Consider the following 11,523-nt stretch of genomic DNA (forward strand, 5'->3'; position numbering starts at 1 on the left):
CGTATAGAAATTATCCAAACTGTTTATCCATGGATTTTTATAGCATACTGGATTCTGGATAAGTGACACAATACTTGTGTTCACTAATTCACTGGGCAAAGTGAATTTGGCCTGTCTGTAAGGCAGAGGATGCAAAGAGGTGCAAAAAAAAATTAATGGCTAAAGTTTGACATCTGAACTCAAATTAAGGACAAGTAGTATCAGAGCATTTCAACCTCTAGGGACACTGCATTGCAGCTCCTATAGACTGATTGGAAAAGAGCAACACAACTGAGCCAGAGGCTGCTAGTCAAAAGGCTTCAAGCAAGTACTTAGCTTTGATGTCACCCCTATCCGGAAAACACTGCGGAAAGTTAATATTCGGAAAGCAACGGGCCCAGATAATATCCCTGGACATGTCCTTAGGGAATGCACAGATGAGTTGGCTTGTGTTCTCACAGATATTTTCAATCTCTCATTGCAGCAGGCAGTGATCCCATCATGTTTTAAGACAGCCATCATTTTGCCAATGCCAAAAAAGTCCATAATTACAGGCTTTATAATGATTACTGTGGTTGCACTGACATCCACCATTATGAAATGCTTGGAGAAGCTGATAAAGGATATTATTGTATCTAGCCTCCCACCAGCATTTGACCCGCTTCAGTTTGCTTACCGACCAAACCGTTCTACGGAGGATGCTATTTCTTCTGTTCTCCATCTGAGCTCGAAGCAATTAGAGGAAAGAAATACTCATGTGTGTTTGTTGTTTGTCGACTTCAGTTTGGCGTTTAACACAATCATTGTCTGGGACACTACACATCCTCTTCATGACCTGTTTTCGTTGTTACCTTCTGGGAGGAGGCTCCATGGTATCTGAAGCAGAACATCCAGATTCAGTCACAGCTTTGTTCCATACAGTATTAACCTTGTGAACTGTAAAGCCTCCTCCTTCTGTTATGTATTCAAGATGGACAGTGAATAATATTTATATGTTACTGATATGTAATCCCCTTTATGGATTACTGCCTTGTCGTGGCGAAGGTGCTTGTGTAACTCAATGAAGCTATAAGCTATGCCGTGCAGGGCCACCCAAGACGGATAGGTCATAGCAGAGAGTTCTGACAAAATGTGATCCACTGGAGAAGGAAATGGCAAACCACCCCAGTATCTTTGCCATGAAAACCCCATGGACAGTACTAAAAGGCAAAAAGATATGACGCTGGAAGATGAGCCCCTCAGGTCGGAAGGTGTCCAATATGCTACTGAGGAAGAGCAGAGGGCTAGTACTAGTAGCGCCAGAAAGAATGAAGCAACTGGGCCAAAGCCGAAAGGACGCTCAGCTGTGGATATATCAGGTGGTGAAAGGAAAGTCCGATGCTGTAAAGATTTTTTCTCCATAGGAACCTGGAATGTAAGATCCATGAATCAAGGCAAGCTAGACATAGTCAAAAAAGAGATGACAAGACTGAACATCGATATCTTAGGAATCAGCGAACTAAAATGGACAGGAATGGGTGACTTTAACTCAGATGACCATCAGGTATACTACTGTGGGCAAGAATCCCTCAGAAGAAATGGAGTAGCCTTCATAGTCAATAAAAGAATAGGAAAAGCAATACTGGGATACCATCCCCAAAATGACAGAATGATCTCAATTCGAATCCAAGGCAAACCATTCAATATCACAGTAGTCCAAATCTATGCCCCAACCACTGCTGCTGAAGAGGATGAAATTGACCGGTTCTATGAAGCCCTACAGCACCTTATAGAATTAACACCAAAAAATGATGTCTTTATCATCATGGGGGATTGGAATGCTAAGGTAGGAAGCCAAAAGATAACCGGAATAACAGGCAAGTTTGGCCTTGGGGTACAAAATGAAGCAGGGCACAGGCTAATAGAATTTTGTCAAGAGAATACGATGGTCATAACAAACACTCTTTTCCAACAACCCAAGAGACGGCTCTACACATGGACATCACCAGACGGTCAACATAGAAATCAGATTGACTATGTGCTCTGCAGCCAAAGATGGAGAAGCTCTATACAGTCAATAAAAACAAGACCAGGAGCTGACTGTGGCTCAGATCATGAGCTTCTCGTTGCAAAATTTAGGCTTAAATTGAAAAAAGTAGGGAAAAGCACTAGGCCACTCAGGAATGAACTAACACATATTCCTGATGAATATACAGTAGAGGTGACAAATAGATTTAAGGAATTAGATCTGATAGACAGAGTGCCTGAAGAACTATGGATGGAAGTTTGCAACATTGTACAAGAGATAGCAACTAAAACCATCCCAAAGAAAAAGAAATGCAAGAAAGCAAAATGGCTGTCTGAGGAAGCTTTGCAAATAGCTGAGGAAAGAAGGGAAGCGAAAGGCAAAGGAGAAAGAAAAAGATACACCCAATTGAATGCAGAATTCCAGAGAGTAGCTAGAAGAGATAAGAATGCCTTCTTAAATGAATAGTGCAAAGAAATAGAAGAAAACAACAGAATGGGGAGGACCAGAGATCTCTTCAAGAAAATTGGAAATATGAAGGGAATGTTTCATGCAAAGATGGGCATGATAAAGGACCAAAATGGCAGGGACCTAATAGAGATAGAAGAGATTAAGAAGAGATGGCAAAACTACACAGAAGAACTATACAAGAATGAGCTTAACATCCCAGATAACCACAATAAGATGGTCATTGACCTCGAACCAGACATCTTAGAATATGAAGTGAAATGGGCCTTGGAAAATCTGAGCAACAACAAAGCTAGTGGAGGTGACAGTATTCCAGCTGAGCTATTCAAAATCTTAAAAGACGATGCAGTAAAAGTGCTACACTCAATTTGCCAGCAAATTTGGAAAACTCAACAGTGGCCACAGGATTGGAAAAGGTCAGTTTACATTCCAATTCCAAAGAAAGGCCATGCCAAAGAATGTTCAAACTATTGCACCATTGCACTCATTTCACATGCTAGTAAAGTTATGCTTAAAATCCTACAAGCTAGACTCTAGCAGTATGTGGATCGAGAACTACCAGAAGTACAGGCAGGATTTCGAAGAGGCAGAGGAACTAGAGATCAAATTGCAAACATACGCTGGATTATAGAGAAAGCTAGGGAGTTCCAGAAAAACATCTACTTCTGTTTCATTGACTATGCAAAAGCCTTTGATTGTGTAGATCACAACGAATTGTGGCAAGTTCTTAAAGAGATGGGAGTACCAGACCATCTCATTTGTCTCTTGAAAAACCTACATGCGGGTCAAGAAGCAACAGTGAGAACTGGACACGGAACCACTGATTGGTTCAAAATTGGAAAAGGACTCCGGCAAGGCTGTATACTGTCGCCCTGCCTATTTAACATATATGCAGAGCACATCATGAGAAAGGCAGGGCTAGATGAATCAAAAGTTGGAATTAAGATTGCCGGGAGAAATATCAACAACTTAAGATATGCAGATGATACCACTCTAATGGCAGAAAGTGAAGAGGAACTAAAGAGCCTCTTGATGCGGGTGAAGAAGGAGAGTGCAAAAGTTGCTTGAAACTCAACATTAAGAAAACCAAAATCATGGCATCCGGCCCTCTCAATTCCTGGCAAATAGATGGGGAAGAAATGGAGGTAGTGACAGATTTTATTTTTCTGGGCTCCAAGATCACCTCAGATGGGGACTGCAGCCAAGAAATTAAAAGACGCTTGCTCCTTGGGAGGAAAGCTATGGCAAATCTAGACAGCATTCTAAAAAGCAGAGACATCACCCTGCCACAAAAGTGCGTATAGTCCAGGCCATGGTTTTCCCAGTTGCAATGTATGGCTGTGAAAGTTGGACCATAAGAAAGGCTGAGCGCCAAAGAATTGAGGCCTTTGAACTATGGTGCTGGAGAAGACTCCTGCGAGTCCCTTGGACTGCAAGGCGTTCAAACCGGTCAGTCCTAGAAGAGATCAACCCCACTGCTCTTTAGAAGGCCAGATCCTGAAGTTGAAACTCAAGTACTTTGGCCACCTAATGAGAAGGAAGGATTCACTGGAGAAGAGCCTAATGTTGGGAAAGATTGAGGGCAATAGAAGAAGGGGACGACAGAGAATGATATGGCTGGATGGAGTCACTGAAGCAGTAGGTGTGAACTTAAATGGACTCCAGAAGATGGTAGAGGACAGGAAGACCTGGAGGAACGTTGTCCATGGGGTCGTGATGGGTCGGACACGACTTCGCAATTAACAACAACAACACTGATATGTAAGGGTGTAGGTCTATACATATATTGTCTATAGTATGTTTTAAATACGTTATGTATGTGTACACTTTGAGAGGAAGCAACTAAATTTCATTTTTAATGTGTGCCATTGTGCCTACAGGAAAAAATGACAAAACTTATCTATCTATCTATCTATCTATCTATCTATCTATCTATCTATCTATCTAAGTTATCTCAGTCTCAACAAACATAGGGCTTTTGAAAACATTACAGGTAATCGGTCTCAAGTAATCCACCCCTGCCTATCTTTCCTCAATTTTTTTCTCCTTCTAATCCCCATTTAAATCCTACATCACTTTAGCCACTCCATTGCATCAGATGAAATGAGGACCTGCTGGGGAATTAATTTGTCTCTTAATAAAAAGTATTACATAATTTGACAAAGTGCTACCGGACTCTTCATTTTTGACCGGAAAGGCTTCTCTGGAAGGTCTCTTAATTCATGGTTGGTGAGATGTCTTCTTCCATCACCTGCAGCCTTTGACTTCGGTAGGTTTTATAAAAGACAATGATTTGTCCTGTTTTACTTTCTCTGTACTGGGAGAGGGGAAAAACGGACACGTTACAAGTATTTTGCAAGCTAAACGAGCGCTGCTCCGATTTTGAAAAACACCACCTGAACGTATTGCAGCTATTTCTAAACTATTTTGAAAACGCTGGCACCAAGTTTTAGGTCAGGAGACAGTGCGCAACCCACCTGCAAGCCAATCAAAAGCCTTCTGTGGCTACTGAGCCTTTCCTCAATTTCCACATATTTAATTGCGGGGCGCTGGGGGGGGGGGGAGAAACGAAGCAGATTGTAGACTAAGCTCATAGTAGTACAGAGAGTCCGACGCCAAAAAGCTACAAGAGGGCCTGCCGGCTGACGTCATTGCTTTTCGTGTCCAAAAGACGAGCAACTCCCCCTTGGAGCTTCCTAGAAGCAGCTCCTCGATTGCAACTTCACCAGAGTCCGGTTTGCAACTTCGCCCCGACGGTTTGGCCAGCCGCCAAGTGGGCTGGAGCTGGGCGGTGTTCAAGCCCGCTGACTGGCGGGAGCCGAACAAGCAAGTTTCTTGGTTGTTTGGCAAAGGCAGCGGAAGACTGACACGTTTCTCCCCTCGCTTCCCCCCCCCCCCAACTTGGGCGGGTAAAAGCAAAGAGTGCGGCGTCCCGAGGGAAAAACAAACAGAGGACCGGGTGAGGAGAGTTGGAGGAGCTCCGGGAACAGGGACAAGACGCCTCTGTGCTCTCCGAGGACTAAGCAGTCAGAAGGGGAAACCCCGGAACGAGTGAGTTGTTCTGTGGCGGAGTTGGGGTCGCGTGGCGGTAATGGATAAGCCCTTTCAAAGAGTTGGCGGAATTCAAAGGGATAAAAGGACGCCGCGCACTCGTGTCCTCCCATCCTTTTGAATGTTTCCGCCTGCTCCGTAGTTATACGCGGAGTTTTAGGAGCGGGTAAACGTTGAATGGGATTTACTAAAGAACTGAGGGGGCGTCAGCTCAGACTCCCGCTAACATTTCAGATTGAAAGAAGACGCCGCGCGCTTTCTTGGAATGTTTGTACTCTAACTACAGAGAGCAGATCTCCGTATATTAGCCCCCACCCCGCCCGAAGGTTCCCAGAGAAAAGCTCGAAAAGCTACAAAGATAATATCTGAATGTTAAAAAAAGTATATATGTACATGTTTATTCATATTTTGTGTAAAATACAGTTCCAATTTAAAATAAAGGGGTTTTCTCCCTTTGCAGGAAAAGAGAGAAGGATGTTCTTTTGAAAAGTTCAATACTTTTAAACTGAGCTGGCAATATTTAAAAAACAGTAAAAATACCTTGAGTTTGGGCATAACAGTGTTCTGTTAACAACAACTATGAGTGAGAAGATGTATTGCCTTTTATGACTGAATATTCTTTATTGATATTTTCTTGTAGAATTCATCTAATTAAGAAAAAACCCTACATAGATAGGAGGTAGTTTAAAAAAAAAGACAAGGGTGAGGGAGGAAGGGGTAAGCTGGATTAATACTGTCATTTGGAAGGAAGAGGGTATTTTTACAATTATTTTATTGTTGACTGGTAATGTTTTACATTGATTTAACTCATGTAACCTGGCAGGAGTTGCTCATTGATTAAAGTGGAACACTTAAAAAAAAAAACTCAAATATTATGGCATAAAAATTGTTATAATCCCCAGTCCCATCCTGAGGCTTCACACCTCAAGTTTCCTTGTATAAGCAGTTGTTTGCCTGTTGGTGACATTTGCCTATAATGCTTTAGTGAAGATGCTGGCCTGGAAATCAGGAGACTGTGAGTTGTAGGCCTCTCTTAAGCATGAAAGACTTGGGCCAGTCGCTTTCTCTCAGCCCAGATCACCTCACTGGATGGGTTGTTGTGGATGAAAATAAGAGGCAGAAGCATTAGATATGTTTGCTGCCTTGAGCTGGCACAAAAAATGGCAGAATAAAAAATCATTAATAACAAGAACAACTTATAGGCCTCACATTTCTTTATGGAGGATAAGCAAAACCAGGTTTCTTTTAATTCCATGATATAACTTTCACATTATAAAATAGCAGTGGAACAAATGGTACAAGTCTTTCTTTTAACCTCCAAGTAGGTCATTAATTTTGTATTGCTTTTCTTGGTTCTCAGTGTGCAATTTAATATCTCTTTCATTGATCTTCAGCTACATTTGAAAGAGGCTCGTGGAAAGCATAAAATACAATCTGTTTCTATGTGCATAATTCCAGTAGCCATTTGTAGAAGAATACCAAGTTAATGATTTCACTGGATTTAGTGTTCCTTTGAATCAAAGTTGAGCTGATTACAATTCACATGAGTAATTTAAACTACCTGCTTTTAATAGACTTGTCACAATGAATACAACCACTGAGAGAAAACAACAATAGCAAATCAACAAAGCAAGAGAAAAACAATTTGAATTACTGTGTTTTTAAAAATAATGTTTTTAAAAACATTACTAGGTTGTAAAAGAAAAGCCAGTGTTATAGTGCTGGAGAAGAACCAAATTTAATCCTCCCTTAGTTACAGAAGTCAACCATGTGACCTTAAACCAATCACTTCCTGTGGGGCAAAAAACTGTCAGACTTTGCAACAAGCTAGCCGGAAAAACAAACTGTCATTGCATCTTGTATCAATAAACTTTCCAATAACAACTAGGCAAGCACAGTGAAAAACAGGCAGACCTTGTATCCAAGCAGGACAATTGTTAAGAAAAAACAATCTTATGCAGATGTTATATGTGTCATATATAAATAGCTGCAGGCTCTAGTTTATTTAATCAGTAGATTAATCTGAAATCTCAGGTGTTGAGAAATGATTTCATACTCCCAAGCAAACAGTGTTTATGTGCTGGCTCTTTTCTCTGATTTTTTTAAACTAGTATAGACTTCTTTCAAGCAATAAGCATTTCAGTGCTATCCCAGAAGGATAGCCAAATGTCCTGCTCAGGATTTAGCAAAATGTTGCTCCTTTTCAATTACTGAGCACCATTGTGAATGAACTACTGGTGTTGATTTAAAGTAGGTTTATCTGCTGATGGGATTTGAATTTGTTTATTCTTAACGATTTCCTGCAGAGAAATTGTATCTGCTGCATTAGAAAAAAAAAGTCCTGTGCCTCCTAAAAAGCTAATAAATGTATTATAGTAAAGGCTTTTCTAAGCAATCCTATTACAAATAAACTTTTTCTTTTTTAAAATAAAGTCCTTTAGGTCTGTTACATATTTTTGAGTTCCTAGTTAACAAAAGGGAAAATATTAAATACAGCTTTGTCTGAATGAAAGGAATTGAATAAATTTTAGCCATTTTTAAAAATACTAATAGTTGAGGGTTGATTGAAGTGCAGATTCCTTTGAATAAATCATTTTACTTGGTTAAAAAGAACTTCCTTATTCTATTGCAAATATTTGAATTACTCAAGAATAAAAATTCTTAAGAACTATAATCAGTGTTCTAAATCATGTCAGTCACTTTTGTTGACTCCAGAAATCTCTTAGTCTTGTGAGTGCGCCCATTAATGTTCTATATATTTTGGATAATTCTTATGGCAATTAGACAAATAAGCTAGTCATATCAAATGCTAAGGATGAGAAATGTAGCTAAATGAAATATATTAGCATTTATTTTAAATGGGCAATTCTGCTAGAAATTGAGCTGGCCATAGCCTTTTAAGTGGTTTTATTTTATATGCAATAAGCTACTTGCATGTTGGAAAGACATTTTTTTATAGTACACAATGAAATATTTCATACTAGGACATATAAAGGTGAAATGTAGTCAGGCCAGCTTCTCGTGCCAGGCAGCTTCCCAATAAACCATTTTTTCCTTGATGTTGGAAGCCTATTACTGTACACAGACACTCCTTAGGTTTCACATGACAAACATGTAGTTGTTTCACTGTAAGTACTTTCAAGGCTCTTGAACTAGGCTAAATACCATGTAGATTTGCAACTGGGTACCCATTTTGTGTTCTTAAATTTAGAAGAGCAAAGAGCTAGTAAGAGCATATTTGTTTTCCCAAAATCTTGCAAGATTTATGCAAGCATAGAGGAGATCTGCAGAAACACACTGGATAATAATCTGCCTCTCTAGAAAGACTGCTTTCTCTTAAGCACAGCTGCTGAAGTTTAGTCTCTAGTCATAGGGATACAAACATCACAAGAGGCTCTCAAATCAATCCACTGGTTCTTTTTCGTATACATGTGGAAAGAGAGAAAATGTGTTCTTGGTAATTTATTAGGAATGAGAGTGAAAATAAGAGAAAGCCACCAGCATAATCAGTAGCCAAAGACCAGCCAGATGAACTTAATAAGTCCAAATATCAGCGAAACAGGAGCCAGTTAATGACATTGCTTGTATTTTGATCATAATATTTAGTGTGCTGCTTCCCCCACCCCCCGAATCTACACAATTTCTGTACAAAGGACTGCTTGAAGTCAAGATAGTGAAATTAAGATTTGTGCCACATTGGTTTGGATCTCTCTATTTTGGTATGCTTCCTGCCTCAAAATAGTAAGAAATCATTTCATTGTTATCGGACAATTCAACAACTGAATTTAGAAGAATGCTTCAGGAGCCATCAGAAAGAACAGGGAGGCTAAAGACAAATGTATACGATGGTATGTGTGTGTGTATATATGTGTGTGTAGATAGATAGATAGATAGATAGATAGATAGATAGATAGATAGACAGACAGACAGACAGACACACACACACACACACACACACACACAAACAATTTAATTTCACTATCTTAACTTCAAAGCAGTCCTTTGTACAGAAATTGTATAGAAATTCAGGGGAAAAAAGCAGCACACTAAATATGTATATTTATATTATATTATCTTTTTGAATGAAACTTGATTCCTTACAACTTCTTGGCATAAGTTTTCTTATGAAGTTTTCTTGCCAACAGAAAAAAAAATGATTTACCAATTTCTTTTTCTAATGTGTGCACATGTGTATATTTGTTTCCAGTTTATCCTATCCTATTCAAATCTGGTCTTGCTTTGCTTTTTGAAGTCAGCCAAGATCACTTAGATGCTATCATCCAGAATTATATTTAAAATAAAAGATTTGCATACGTTGATGTTTTCATAGGAAAAGATGAAAATCAAAAATATGTAGTGTAAACAATAGATACTCATATAAAGAGCATGCTTTGAAAACACTACAGTTTAAAAATTTATTCACTGTGGAATCATATATCCTTTGCACAGTGGTGGGATTCAGCCAGTTCGCACCACTTCGGTAGAACTGGTAACTAATTTTTTGTTGGCCAGGCCCAGAATGGACTTCCGGAAACGGCATCCACACAGAGAACTGGTTGTTCACATATTTGAATCCCACCACTGCCTTTGCATATTGATTCACATTCCTTGGGTAATGTGCAAAATATAAGTGCCTCTTCCTTGCAGAGTAGCTAGCATTGTAAAATATTTATGTTTCTTCCTGTAAATACAATTCTTGCAGTCCATAATTGTAAAAGAAACATATAGCAGAAAGTTGTGGACTACCTAGTCCACAGGTCGGCAACCTGCGGCTCCGGAGCCGCATGCGGCTCTTTGAGCCTTCCCCTGTGGCTCCCAGCCTCCTCTGCCTTTGCAGAGAGAGACAGATACAGGCAATTGCACTTCTCTGCTTCTCTCTCTCTCTCTCTCTCTCTGTGTGTGTGTCTCCCTGTGTGTGTGTGTTTGTGTGTGTTGTGTGTGTGTGTGTGTGTGTGTGTGTAAAAGAGAGTGTACTCACAGTATTCTCCGAGGAGCTGAAAAGCTTTCTGGGCGGAGCTCCTCCCTTTGCTGCGTCTCTGAAGGAAGCAGGAAGCAGGAAGGGCAGGAGAGAGCTAGCTAGCCCAGCTAGGCTGACTCAGGAATTCTGGGAGTTGAAGTCCATGAGTCATAAAAGAGTCGAGGTTGCCTACCCCGGAGGTTGTTGGACAACATCTTGAAGCTTGCCAGGTGAGCAGCAGATAGGAGGGGGGGAGAAAGAGAGAGAGAGGGAGGGAGGGAGGGAGAGAGAGAGAGAGAGAGAGAGGAAAGAGAGAGAGAGAAAGAAAGAGAGTGGGGGAAGAGGAGTGGCAGACCAAGGGCAGATAGAGAGGGAGGGAGAGAGAGACCCTTTTGACATCTAAAATGAAGATAACACTGCATATATCCTTTTTTACCTTTGTGTGTATGTAATTTTATTCTCTTAAAGCATTCTCTTGGTGATCATTGTTTTAATAGTATGGATATTCCCAAGAGTCATATTTTTACTTTTATTTTTAATGTGTACATATACATATACATATACATATATATATATATATACACACACACACACACACAAACACACACACACCTATAATAAAGGTAAAAAAGGATATATGCAGTGTTATCTTCATTTTAGATATCAAAAGGGTTTTGCGGCTCCCGGTGTTTTGTTTTTGATGGGAAACGGGTCCAAGTGGCTCTTTGAGTGTTTTGGGTTGCCTACCCCTGACCTAGTCTCTAGCGGAAATGAAATTCCTTATATTACATCTACTATTTCTTATGGAATAACCAGTAAAACATGTTACCTTGGTATATCTTTTGTAAAAAGATATTAATATTAGGCACCTTATATTACTATTCAATTTAGATTAAAAATATTGATTACCCCAGAATATATAAGGTTTAAAAATGCTTAAGCTTATAAATAGCATATCCCCTTAGTCCAATCATGACTTAGTCCAATGCAATCAGTCTTGCAGGTTTTAAAATGCTTAAGTTTTTAAATAGCATGTGCCCTTAGTCCAATCATGACTTAATCC

At 39.8% G+C, this 11,523-nt stretch overlaps 1 protein-coding gene across 3 annotated transcripts in view; it reads left to right on the forward strand.

The window, feature by feature from the left end:
* The first annotated feature begins 5,315 nt into the window (after nucleotides 1–5,315).
* The window catches only part of LOC120312286 (sulfate transporter-like), a 37,452-nt gene continuing 31,244 nt past the window's right edge, over nucleotides 5,316–11,523 (forward strand). For all 3 annotated transcript variants that reach the window (XM_039352818.1, XM_039352801.1, XM_039352809.1), the window contains exon 1: nucleotides 5,316–5,503. The gene's annotated coding sequence lies outside the window, so the exon portion shown is untranslated. The remainder of the gene's footprint in view (nucleotides 5,504–11,523) is intronic.

The sequence above is a fragment of the Crotalus tigris genome, unplaced genomic scaffold (genome assembly GCF_016545835.1).
Source record: "Crotalus tigris isolate CLP2741 ecotype Arizona unplaced genomic scaffold, ASM1654583v1 scf7180000017568.12009008, whole genome shotgun sequence".
NCBI classification, from domain to species: domain Eukaryota; kingdom Metazoa; phylum Chordata; class Lepidosauria; order Squamata; family Viperidae; genus Crotalus; species Crotalus tigris.